This window comes from Epinephelus fuscoguttatus, linkage group LG24, assembly GCF_011397635.1.
Source record: "Epinephelus fuscoguttatus linkage group LG24, E.fuscoguttatus.final_Chr_v1".
Lineage (NCBI taxonomy): Eukaryota > Metazoa > Chordata > Actinopteri > Perciformes > Serranidae > Epinephelus > Epinephelus fuscoguttatus.
Genome location: NC_064775.1, coordinates 7,595,612 through 7,609,594, shown reverse-complemented (window position 1 = coordinate 7,609,594; position 13,983 = coordinate 7,595,612).

The following is a 13,983-nucleotide window of genomic DNA, read 5'->3' as shown; positions in this document are numbered from 1 at the left end:
AGCTAAATAACTCAAAGATGTTTTGGATGGTTGACGGTACAGCCGGCCTGCAGGGAGTTAAAATATGACACCAAGAAGTACTTAAATATACTATAGGGTGACGTCCCTGCGCTTATGCAGAAGTAGCTACATGTACTCTGAATAAACAATTAGTCAGCATTTAATAGTCATCTTGTGGCTTCGACCAAGATACTAAAACCCTGTTAGACCTTACAGAAACATTACTTAACAATCAAATAAATGAATCATGCAGCTGGAGCCAATGAGGACTGTCATCATTAGGTGGACGATGATCACCCTGATTTGATATTGGGCTGATATCAGAGTTGGATATCCCTGATACTAAAAAAACATCACACACAATTCTGTTATCCTTGTTTAAGATGGGATTCATACATCATTTAAGAAAGAATGACAAGTCAGGAAGTTGAGCTCTCTTAATTATATTTCATAATTAAAGGCTGTAGTATTAAGGCGGATGAGAGTTCTTCTAATCTGGTTACAAAAGAACTTCACTTATAAAGCTCTCCTTATTGCTTAACAAAGCCCCACTTTAGAAGTACAAGTCTTCTCTTTAGACACTTTCTGCTAATTTAAGCAAATAAAAAAGGAACAACACTATTAAATCAGGAATTAAACGGAAGAGTTGACTCTAAAAAGACATTTATAAGCACCATCTGTATTGACTCTTGATTGGTACCATCCACAACTCATCTTCTCAGTAAGGACAGAGGAAGCAAAACATCTTCCCCTAAAAACAAAAATGGCCTTCCAGCACTGCGCTATATATTAATGTAAAATGCTTCAGAGAGAAATTTAAAATACACAAGCTTATCTAGGTCAGAGCCAAACATGAGTCAATTCTGGTTTGGCAGTGACAGCAGTCACATGTATCATTCATCATCATCATCGTGGTAAACCCTTGACAGATTCCCCTCGCTGTAATTAATACAGTATGAAACCGTAACCATGTAGCCACAGTGAACACATCAAAGTCGCCGCGTTCAGTCCGAAGCATCAGGTCAGGTTTGGCTGGAGCTTCTTCCTATCCAGTCTGCCAGCGTCACATTATGAAGAGATATGAGGGTATTTCTTGATGTAACACTCCGCAGAGTTGGTGTTACGGCTTTAATCCTGGAGTGGGTGGTGAATTGGGAAGATACAGTTGGCACATGGGTTGCACAAACACATGTATTTAATTGAGCTGCTGATTAGACAGATCATTTCCTGTTAAACACTTTTCAAAACTTAGAGTCTGAAATTCTGTCTCCCTCAGACCTCGAGAGCCAAAGCAACTGCAGCACCAAGCATGACGCAAGACGTTTTGAGGCCCTCAGATCCAGATATTTCTTGTTCTACGCCCAGATGCTGTCTCCAACCACGACTGTGAAGGTAAGAAGATTAATTAATCTAACTGGTTTGTTTTTTGGCAAATATTCTGTTTATTGCTGTGACTTAATTCACCCCGCTGTTTGCTAATTAGTGACAGTGCAATTTAAATACAGAGACGGCAAACGTGTCTTTTAGCACCTTGTTGTCGATAGCATAGGAGGACCTGCTGCAGTGACAGCACGGCGAGTTAGCAGAGCCTTGCTGATGACCTGAAATGTGAATTAGCAATGCTTTAATGTCATTTTATTAAAAGAGTAAAACTGAAGTGAAACTGTACCTCTAACTATGAATTTATGAAACATTAGATTTGGTTGATTAAGAGCTGCAGCTTCCTGTTCTCAGTGTATCCTAATCCCAGTGAAGATGAAGCTGCAGAACTAGCTCTCAACCAGTTCAGATAGAAACAGGGATGTCAGTGGTTAACCATTCATTGGTTAAGTGCAGAGAATTTTTTTTGACCAGTTAGGTATGTTAGTCTAAAGGCTAATTCTGGGTGCTGGGAGCTAATTGGCTGGCAATATTGCTCATATGGTGATTACTGTTGGTAACGCCATCCCAACCAAACCCTCCAGTCTCCCTTGGATCGCCCCGGTGTGTAAAGGCCCTGACACACCAAGCTAACGGTTGGCCGTCGGTGAGCGCCTGTCGCCCTAGTTTTTGCAGTGTGTCCTGCACCGTCAGCACTTCGGCGATGGCAGCTTTTCAGCCGATTGAGCATGTTGAATTGGCGGCGGAGCTTGTCGGTGAGAGAGATCACTCTGATTGGCTGTTCAGATTTTATTTCCTCGCCCCTGTCGCGAGTGAATCTGCTTGTAGTGAAACCGGGGCTAACCGGTGCTTCCTCCTCAGACTTCACTTCACTCAGCTGCCTCACACACTTGCTGCTTCTTCCCACTTTAACCTGAATAACAAACCGGAGCTAGCTGGGAGCGGCTAGCGGAGCGTTAGCCGCAGCATGACTGGAAGGAAGCACAGCCAGTTAGCCTCCGCTTGTCTCTGAGCTAGCCCCGGCTCTCCGTTTGGATCCAACCGGAGCACCGAGCCCTGGTTTGTTATTCAGGTTAAAGTGGGATGAAGCAGCAGGTTTGTCGAGCAGCTGAGTGAAGTGGAGCCTGCGGAGGAAACACCGGGACCGTCTGAATGTAATAGTCCGTGGAAGTGCTGCGGTGCTCGGCTGCACAAATAGGAAACCCCTCGGCTGACAGGATGTACCACTCTCACTCCGCTACTTTGTTTCTCATGCATTCCTCGGACTTCCGGTTTCCTTTTTTGCGTTATTTCCTCTCACGCAGGCGCAGAACGTACATGCTACTTGGCCATCGGATGTAGTCTTTGTAGTGTGTTCAAATGCAACTGACACAGGGCGATGTAGACGACACAACAGTTGGCTTTCGTCACCGCTAGTTCTTTGATGTCAGTTTGGTGTGTCAGCACCTTAAGTCGCTCAATTTTGACCTGCAAACCCTCTTTACATTGTTTTTAGTACTGTTAAAAACCTCCTGTGACCCTGCGTCCTCATATGGACATTACATTTTGGGTTTAATGCACCATATGCTTCATTTTGCTAAACGTAGACTTGTTGTCCTTGTTCATGGACCCTTTTTTGCCACCTAGTGGTCACAAAAGCACACTACACCAGTCCAAAATTGCCAGCTACATCTGCCAAGTCAGTCTACAGCCGATCCCAACAGAAAAGTGGACAAGGTACAAAACCTGATCAGATTTTATGGTTGAAACTTTTTCATTTATGCTTGATAACATTTGCAGTTTGATATGGCGTACACATTTGACCAGATTCAGAAATGGTAGCAAGCTAAGACACTGTTAATTGAGTACTTGTTTGAGGAAATTTGGACTTTATTATCGTATCGTTTGAGGACATAGGGACGATGTTATTGTATTGTCACAGTATTTCACACAGGCCAAGTGTGACAAACCCTTCCTTACCACAGACAAAGACATTCCCAGTTTGTCTCCGGGACAAACTGGGGGGAGATATACTGTCCTGGGACCAGACAAAGAAAATAAGTCTTTATAACAGATCCAACATTGAAGGATATTACTCATGTTTGTTCTGAAGGTGTGGAATGACCTCTTCCCCTGCCCTGATAAACTTGTTTGTTGTGTTTGCCCTGTCAGCCATACATCATCATCCATCTTTGGTCAGGCTAGGCTTCACCTTGAGGTCAGGGCGTGTTTGATAACACCTCGCAATCTCTGTCTTATCGCTGCCTAAATTACAACCAGCATGGGCCACCTTTAGATAGCTGCATACCAAACATACCCGTGTCACCCCTCTCTCTCCGCCATTGCAGCAAGACTCGGCCGAGCTTGATAAACACTGACAGTTGAGGCGAGGTATTTCCATGACTGACGGTTATTGACTCGGCGATATGGTGATTTGTTTCTGCGCTGCGGCACAATTGATTAGCCATAAGGAAACTCAGGAGACGTTATTGGATTACTATTCAGAAAGATTGAGTGTCAGTCTCCACTGGATTCCATATCTCATCCATCTCTCTTTCTCTCTCTGTCTTTCTCTCTTCAGAATATATTAGTCATTTTCAATAATAGCAGGCTGATATGGAGGCGTCTCCTGTCCTCCATTTGATATTCTATATCCATGGCTAAATAATGATGGATCCTTGGGCTTGTCTTGTTCACCTGTCGGCCTAGTGCTTTTCTCTTCCTGTCTGTCTGTTTGTCTGTCCGTCTGCCGGCTGGTTTGAGTCTCTCATTCCGTATGCATTGAAATTAAGGGAGCACTCCACCAAATTTACATCAATTTCCTCATGAGGAGCACTGCTGTGCTTGGGAAAACAGCTGTGTAGTGGCCTCTGTGGCTTTCTGAAATCTAACAAAATAACCCTTGATGATGTCATGAGTGTTACACAGCTTGTTCTTGGAGACTTACATGATTTAGATAGAAAGCCTGGCGTCTTCCAAACTGGTTATTTTTCGTGCTACTGAGTTGAGATTCACTTTTGGATTGTGAACTGCGATCTATGATTTTAATTAGTCTTGTTCTAATGTGTGTCTTGCAAGTCCCCAAACTTTATAAAAACATAGCGGTAGACTCACCGCTGGATCAGCAAACTTTCTGTTGCTGCCGTTACACAGGTTATACCTGCTCCTGCTGGGGTGTTGCACTGGTTGAATTCAAGCTGTGTATCTCTTTGACCCCTAAAAACGAACTGATCTACCAGGAGTAAGTGAGGTTTTACATATAATATAACAAACGTAGGCTTAATATCACATAAACATGAAACATTCTTAAAGACAAATAGAAAAATAGCCATATTTAAACAACAAAAAATATTTATAATGTGCTGTTTAGTCTTTGTAGAGCTCAATCAGACCTGCTCATCTCTCTACATCTTGGATTTTTGGAGCCAAAGGTGACCATAGTTGGACGAGTTTGGTGACCAAAATGTTAAAATGTACTTTTCATGAACTGAAAACACCCTACGCCTATATACTCTGTGACTCTGGGGTCACACCATGGTTACATTGACTAACCAAAGTTGTCACTGTGGTGGTCCCCTCTCAATGGACAGCACCCACCTGTCACTCAAAGCAGCTACGCCCTTCATCATGCATAACTTCAAGCCTTGAGTGAGTTATTCAAAAATTTACCCCTGTACAGTTGTCACAAACGGGGAAATAAGCTGTAGAGACCAAGCTGTTTCTGTACCAGGCTTTAAACATGTTTATTTCTGTCGTAAAGTTTGGCATTTTAACATGGGGGTCATCAAGTGGTCATTCCAGGAACTGCAGTATTTGGCACTTCATGTTGTTTTTGTTTTTCAGCCCTGGAGGTTGCTGCATGTATATCCTATATACCCAAACCTAGATACATCTTTTGGGTAGGAGTCACAGCACCATCAATATCACCCTGTTCTTACCTGATTATTGACTGTATTTCAGTGAAAATGTCTGAAAAATCTTACTAGTATAGTAACCGAAGCAAATTTACATTGGAATAACATTGCATTTATCATACTGACAACAGTTTATAATCAGAAAGTGCAGATTCCATTGAAATATCTCGCTTTTTAGTTTCTTTTACTCTTCATTGGACTGTTTGGCAGAGCATGTATATACATGTCACGTGCCAAGATTGATTAATCTGCTGCTAGCTTCTTGGAAGGAAGCCATCTGAAAAGGTCTGGATTTGAATACTGCAGTGCACCCTGGGTATTTTTCTAACTTTTCCAACACAATATATCAAAGCACAAAATGTGCTCTACCACAGATCCTGAAGTTTCCAAATGATCAAATATGTCCGATGAGTGAAGATGAATTTGGGAGGAACTGTGAGATGTTCTGGTTGATACACAATATAAATGTGATACTGTCTGACAATGTGGTACAGAATTCTTTTTCCAACCTTTTTCCTATTTGTGTATATCCCACAAAATTGTTAAGGCAGCAATCACATGACCAATTTGATGAAGTGTATAAAGAAGGAAGTAGTTTAGAGTGAATGTCCGCCTAAGGAGGCAGATTGGGCTGGTGGATGGGTCAACACAACATGGGACTTTCTCCCATGAGACCGTGTTTTACAGCAGTGTGAAACCAAGTTAATTAGTTTTAGTTTTTTTTATTAGTTAGTTACGTAGTCACCATGTTTTTTTTCCTTACCATAACCTTCGTAGCTTTGCTTTAGGTACACAACTTTATGTAACGATTGAACATCATTTGTTGGGTGCTAATTTATTAGATATCATATAAACCATTGTTTGAGGATACTGTGGAAGGCAATGTACCAACAGAGAGCCAAACAGTAAGGCCTGACAGAAGCAAGACAAAACTAAGATAAAGTTAAAAGAAGACAAAAGACGCACTGTCTGAGGCACTCTGCACATGCTCAGTTTCTACCCCCGGCTTTAACAGAAGAAGAAGAAGCCGGTAACAACATGGTGCAATCTACATCCAGAGCCTTGCATTTTTTGACGGACGAAATGTACGGCATCATTGTACCAGTTTGCTACTAGCTAACCGTAGCTAACTCATTTGTCCATTGTTGGATCTGTGATGCAATAGGTCAGCATATTGGCCATAAAGATGTCTGCCTTCTCTCCAGTATGATGGAACTAGATGGCACTCGTTTGTAGAGCGCCAAAAAAATACATTTTAAAGACTCATCAGCGATGTCTCTTCCCAGGAATCATGACCACATAACCTAATCATGACCTCATAATCCACAGACCTTGTTGTGAACAGTTTCACGTCGGAACTATTTTCTTTCTTCCGAACTTCAGCTGCCAACTGCATCACCACACAGAAGGAAGCATGCATTTACTGCTAGCTCACCTAGCAGCACTGAGTTAGCTAAGGTTACAGCTCAGCTGAAGAACACGCCATTAATGTTTGCATCTGGCTCTGTCACGAGCACAAGCCTCTCGTCCATGAGTAGATGCACTCTTCCTTCTGTGTGGTGATCTTTTTGGGTTTTTTTGGTGTATTTTGGTTGAAACAAAATAGTTCCAACATGAAACTGCTCACCACAAGGTCTGTGGATTATCTGAAGTAACCAGGTCTTGATTTGTGGGAAGAGACATTACTACTGAGCATTTCAAATGTGGTTTTTGCTTTTTCCATTATATTGGAGAGAAGGCAGACATCTCTATGTCCAATATCTCCAACACTCTGCGACATAAAACAATCTAGATTGATAAAATAGCCCTACAGGTAAGAGGAAAAATATGTATTTTTGATTTTAAGGTGAACTTTCCCTCTAAGAAGTGATTTAAATGAAGTCACTGATTCTGCAAGCCTTATCTCCTCAGGCAGGTCGCTCCAAAGCCGAGGGGCCCTGGTGGCGAAGCACGTTCACCTTTAGATTTAAGCCTCGACTTCGGAACGATAGAAGGGCCCCACCTGAGGATCTAAGGCTGTAAGCTGGTTCACTTGGGGTCAACGTTTCGCTATGTAGCTTGGGGCCAGAGCCAGATGTGCTTTAAAAAGTGATCCATAAAATCTTAAATTCTAGAAGGAATAGGAAGCCAATAGAGGGAGGCCAGGATTGGGGTGATGTGATGTCTGCTGTCAAAACCAGTAAGAGTCATAGCTGCTGCATTCCTAACCAGCTGAGGTGGACTAGTTAAGTGGGAAACTGTCTGTTTAAAGGGGTTAAATACCAGTGTGTCTCTGTGTCTCTCTTTTGGCCCCATTTCCTACTCCATCTCGTCTCAAGGAGACAAAGATACGGTCCATATTGCATCCACTGGTGCATATCAAGGTCAATCAGTGACAAAGGGATGCACAATGAAGCAAATGTCATTTAAACCCTTGTGTGTCTTTGTGTGTGCGAGGTGACGCGGGGCATTCACTTACATGACTGACACAGATGTTACCTTTGTGGTCAGAAGGCTATAAGTCAATTAGGTTTTGCTAATGGGGCCGAGTGCTTAGCTGTCTCCAACACGCACACAAACACACACAATATTGATAAGATTACCATGGTAATGTGAATGCACCAGGGTTAAACCACATTAAGGGAGCCGCCTTTCTCAAAGATCCCTGCTTTTTTAAATTGTCTGCCATCTTATCCTAAGTGCCCTCGTCTGCCGCTCTCTCTGCCTCTTTCTGTTAATGTGACTTTTCCTCTTTTGTGTGCCCTTCGCTCATCCTCTTCCTCCCACAGCAGATGCACGGCAAATCTCCTCGTTACATCTCAAACTTCCTCGGCCCATCTGTCTCCTCGTTCCTCTCGCTCTCTCCCTCTATTTAAATGAATGACTCAGTGGCATGATTATTCCTCAGAAACACGGACAAATTTCTCTCTTTTCCTCCTCTTCCCACTCTGTTTCACCATTTGTGACAGATGTCGTGAAAAGACTAAAACCAACAACAAATCGACCCAACTAGCATTGCCTGCATCGCTAAAGCCTGATATATCTTATTCTTCTGTGCCATAGAGCTCCAAAAATGACACACTGTCACACTGTTGCGCCAGGTGACATGTTCTTTCAAAAATTAACACAGACACTGTAGTTTATTTTGAGTCAGTCCCACATGCAGAGGCTCAGGAAGAGCTTCTACCCACAGGCCACAAGGATCCTGAATAAGGACCCTGCCTAATCCTAAACTGAACGCCCATAGACGTTTCCTTATTATGATTACACTGTTTTATTTTTTTAATGAAAGTATGTGTGACGTGTTTTGACAAGACAAATTAACACCTTCGGTAGGAGTCAATGGGTTTGGCACCCCCACAGACAGCAGGGAAATGAAAAAGCACTGAAAAGGAGAGACCAGAGACATGGGGTCCATCCCAAGTCTCTTATTTTTATAGTGCTACTGCTAGCTCCTCGCTCGAACCGGAAGTCGTTCGAGGTCCGCCATCTTCTAGGCTGTCCCAAGTCTCTTATTTGTGCAGCGAGGAGCTAGCGCTAGGAGCTAGCAGCAAGCTTTAAGCAGCTACGAGCTAGGATGGTTGAGAGCTTCCTATCCGGAAGAGTTTTTCAGCTGAACGCCATGACGTATAAATACCCGCCCTCTACATCAAGCTCATTTGAACGAGATGGCGGAGAAACAGTACAAGAGTAAGTACCCACTACATGCAATGAATCACTGTAATTCATGTACCTACTTCAAAGAGTAATGATATTTCATGCAAGATTATGTTGCAATTAGGTTTATTTCAGTCACAACCCGTTGCGTTGTTCATCGGATTGTCGGGGATGTGCGGCTGCTACATGCAAAAGTGTGACCAGAGTAATGACGGCGGGGGGTGGGGGCTACTGTTTTGGTCAGCGAATATAATGAGACTTGGGATGTACCCATAGTAACGCTAAACGCTGGCTGCTTTACGTAGCAGATCCAGCGGTGCCGCCATCATCAGGAATGGACGTTGCTTCACGTGACGCTTCAGTGGAAAGGACGTCTCATGTCTCTTAAACTGACAATCGCTCCTAGCACTAGCTCCTCACATTTTTTCCTAGTTGGGAGGGGCTAAACAGCTGGCAAAGTCAGCTAGGTAGGATAACTAGCAGTAATTTAAGAGACTTGGGACGGACCCCTTGACACACCAAGCCGACGGTTGGTGGTTGGTCAATCTTGGGCCGTCGATGAGCGTCTGTCACCGTAGTTTTTGCGGTGTGTCCTGCACTGATGGCACTAGTTGGCTCTTGTCAGCCATTGTTGCCTGTTTTTTTGGCTGATTCAGCCTGTTGAATGTGTGTTGAACCCGTTGAGCCTTTCAGTGAATGAAAATGCTCTGATTGGCAGTTCAGCTGAGCGCACGAGAAGAGAAACAGAAGTGAGGAAAGTAAACAAAGAGCTAAAGTTAAGAGGGAGTGAGAAGCAAACAAACTTGTTATGTTATGTACAAGCAGAAACAATTTGTGGTTGTTTTTGTTATTGTTCATTAGTGCACAGTAAATATTCTTTGTTCTTTCATCGGGTTGTGTTGTTAATGTCCTAAGTGGCTAACTACCGTCTTGAAACCATCCTGTCGGTCTTCCAAATACATTTTCTAGAAATGAATCCAGTTATTATACTCTCTCCAAATCTTACTCATGTTCCACTGTTGTCTCACTGCAACATGTGACATCTCGTGATGTTTTGTGATATTTCAGAGGGAGACTTCTGCTTTATGAGGTAATAACAAACAGACCGGATCAAGTGAAAGGTAAAGAGACACTTCAGACACTTATAATAACAATCTGATGCGCTCTGTGGTGAAAATAACCACTTTTAAAGGATATACAGTGACGGTGTTCAATTGCCCCATCTGCTTGCATTACCGCCCATTGCACTGCAGCCAGACGCTGCCTGCTCCCTCAATACTGGACCAATTTCAAAAACTGTTGATCACATCAGTCTCTTTGAGCAATTTATACTGGGAACTAGGGTCCAGGGTGAAAAAAGCTGAATTTATCCTTTAATGCATTCTTGATTTTGGCCTTTTTGCTTGCTGACAATGAAGAAAATACAAGTAACCCCAGTTTAATCCTTTAAGATAAATACATTCAGTCTATGCAGAGTATAAATAGGTATATTTCTTATTACCCATGGATGATGTAATATTACAGTATGTCTTTAGTCACAGTTACAGCATGAATACGTAATGTTTAAGAGCCTGACTTCACACGATAAAGATACGATTCTTCTTCCTCTGGTAGCAGCAGACAAAACTGTAGCTCCTAGCTGTGCAACACTTTTATCTCCCCCCCCAACAAAAAAAAACTCTCTCCCTCTCCCTCTCTCATTAGCATGCACTTGTCCTCCAGTGTTTTCTCTCCCCGGTTTGTCAAGCGCTGATCTTTCCTTCAGAGGCCGAGTGATAAAGGCCCTGCAGAGTAAACAAGCCGTGGAGAATGGCCTCTTGTCTTTTTATTATTGCCTCCTAATGCAGCACTCATTCCAGCCGTGATGGAGTGGGGTTGGAACCTACAAACACCGCGTGAGGGCGGGGGCACGGCACTTGTACACACCGTACCGTACACAAAGGGAAGGGCGCACAAAAAGAGCCACACTCGTATATTTCTATGCATAAATGCACGCTGAAGTGGATTTCTCTTTTCCTGATCTCAACAACAGTTTTATGTCAAGCGGCAGAGATAAGGCATAAAAAGATTAGCTGCAGTGAAGTTTTTATGCATTTGTATTTCCATTGTTCACTAAAAAGTACTCAACGTGTCAGGTATTGTATTGCTGTCTGAAAAATATGTGTAGTAAGCCCCCTATTCTCTCTCTCTCTCTCTCTCTCTGGTCTCCAGACTAAAAGGAGGGGTGGGGGTTTTGGAGGGATCAGGGTGGCGAAGGTCACTTTGATGTGACTATAAAGACACACAGCAGGCCAGTGGAAAGAGATGAAAGAGACGGAGCAGAAGTAAAATAGATCCTGGTGGAGCGGCAAAGGGAGAGGAGATGCATTCTCTCTTCTCCTCCGCAACATACAGAGGATAATGATGCTGTATCATAAACAAGAGGTGGCCGGGGAATAGAGCAGGCATCTTGCAATTAAAGTGAGCAAACAGCATTTTTGAACCAGGCTGACAACAGCTATGGGGTAGACACACAGTAGCGCAGCCATCTTGCATGTGAAACGAGCAGCTCGAATCCAAAAACAGCAACTTATTAAGCAGGTTAATAAATTACCATTCATCAAAATAGGGCATTTGGCACATGCTGATCATCCACTGTGACTTATTTACTGAGAGATTAATAAATTCTGCCTGATTTTAAGCGCACTCTAAGATGCTCTGGATATGCCACGATTAAGCAAATTGTCTCGATAGCTTGTCATAAGTGCATGTTGATCTTAATATCTTAATCGTTTTAATGTATGCATAATCTAACATCCACTTTGTTAATATTTACACCATGTTCCTAAAGATTGCCTGGAGTCTGGTTTCCTCACCACCTTGGCTTGATGCAGTTGCCTGCCCCCATTAGGCTCAGCTGTGTACTGCAAATGAATCATCCAGTAGTCACTGGGTATGACTCCAGACAGTGTTCTGTCATGTCTGTTGCCGGACAAACTAATCGTAGCAACCACAAAATGTCAGAGTACGTATGTTAGAGCTCACAACAACACTGACGGACACAAACCTGCAGAGCGAGGTCGTGAAATCTTGTGTTTCTGCTTAAAACACTGCATTTGTGCACCGCTCTGCTTTGAGGTTTGCTCTCTGTCTGCTCTGTGTGCTGTTTCTAACTGCAGCTGAAAGTGTTTTGATGATTGAGCTGTTTTTGGTATTGAAGGTAGCACATACAGAAGCACTCAGAGTGAGGAGGAGGAGGAGGAGGAGGAGCGGAGAGACAGCAGCCAGACACCAGATGTTCCCATACATTCCAACCAACCAGCACAGTAGAAGCCAGATTAGTGTATGCAGCGCAGTAGGTTTGAAGTGTGCGTATGTGTGATTATTACCCTGGCCAGGGCATGCCCATTGCCTGGGTGGCCCATCAGGAATTCTACAGTGGCAGTGAGTCTGGAAATAGCACAAGATGTGAGAGATTTGTGCCTCCTGAGCAAAGATGGAGATCCTTTCTCACTGTAGGAATTGGTGTTGGGGAATTTGAAAATATCACAGGGCAGACAAGAGCGAGTGTGTGTGTGTAGATGTGCTTATAAGATAAAGATCAGATGAAACTTTAATGATCCCAAGGGGAAATTGGGTCACTGCAGCAGCAAAGAAAAAGTGTGAAGATAAAAAATACAACAAACAGAACATTTTGGAGATTAAAGATGCAGCAGCTACATCATTTTAATACAGAGTTTCGATAGGCTTTGAAAAGCTCTCCCTCCAACCTATGCATGTGAATGTGTGTTATTTCCTCATGCATTTACCATCCCTAAAAATGTCTGGAAAGCTCCAATAAATACCAAAGGGGATCACAAAACTCCCTCCTCAACCGTTGATGGCCTCACACTGCCGTTAGCCCCTTTAGGTCCCTAAAAAACACCCATATTTTAGGGCGATAAAGCTGAAGGAAATACAGCCACTAAAAGCAGCCATGTCTGGGGGGTGAATAGCCACTCGAAAAACAGCCACAGGTCCCTAAGAAACACCCAAGTTAGAGGGCTGAGAAGCCATAGGAAACACAGCAATGGGTCCCTTAAAAACTATGAATGTTTTGGGAGTAAAAAGCAACTGGAAAAACAGCCATGGGTCCACAAAACACCTGCATATGGGGTCTAAATAGCCACATGAAACACAGCTCAGGTCCCTTGAAAACACCCACGATTTAGGGCTAAAAGCGGCAGGAAATTCAGTGACAGGTCCCTAAAAATCACCCACATTTGAGGGCTAAAAAACCGCAGGAAACACAGTGACCTGTCCTGAAACTCCCATGTTTTTAGGTTTTAAAAGCTTCTGGAAACACAGCAATGGCTTGCTAAAAAAACACCCACATTTGGCCTAAAAAGCCGCAGGAAAGACAGCGACTGTTCCCTAAAAACCACCCACAATTAAGAGCTAAAAAGTTGCAGAAAAAAAGCCATGACTTAATAAAAAACAACAGCTTAGGTCCCTAAAAGACACCTACGTTTGAGAGCTAAAAAGCTGCAGGAAACACAGCGATGGGTCCCTAAAGAACTCCTATGTTTTGGATGCTTAAAAGCTGCTGGAAAGACAGCCATGGGTAACCCACATTTGGGGGCTAAAAAGCCACAGGAAAGACAGCTGCCACTCCTTAAAGAACACCCATGTTTAAGGGGTTAAAAAGTTGCAGGAAACACAGCAATGACTCACTAAAAGAACAACAGCCCAGGTGCCTAAAAGACACCTACGTTTGAGAGCTAAAAAGCAGCTGGGAAAAAAGCGACACGTCCCTAATATCACCCACAGTTGAGGGCTGAAAAGTTGCAGAAAAACAGACTCACTAAAAAACAGCTTAGGTCCCTAAAAGACACCCACAATTGAGTGCTAAAAAGCTGCTGGAAACACAGGGACAGGTCCTTAAAAATCACCAATGTTTGAGGGCTAAAAAGTTGCAGAAACACAGGGACAGGTCCTTAAAAATCACCAATGTTTGAGAGCTAAATAGCTGCTGGAAACACAGAGACAGGTCCTTAAAAATCACCAATGTTTGAGAGCTAAATAGCTGCTGGAAACACAGAGACAGGTCCTTAAA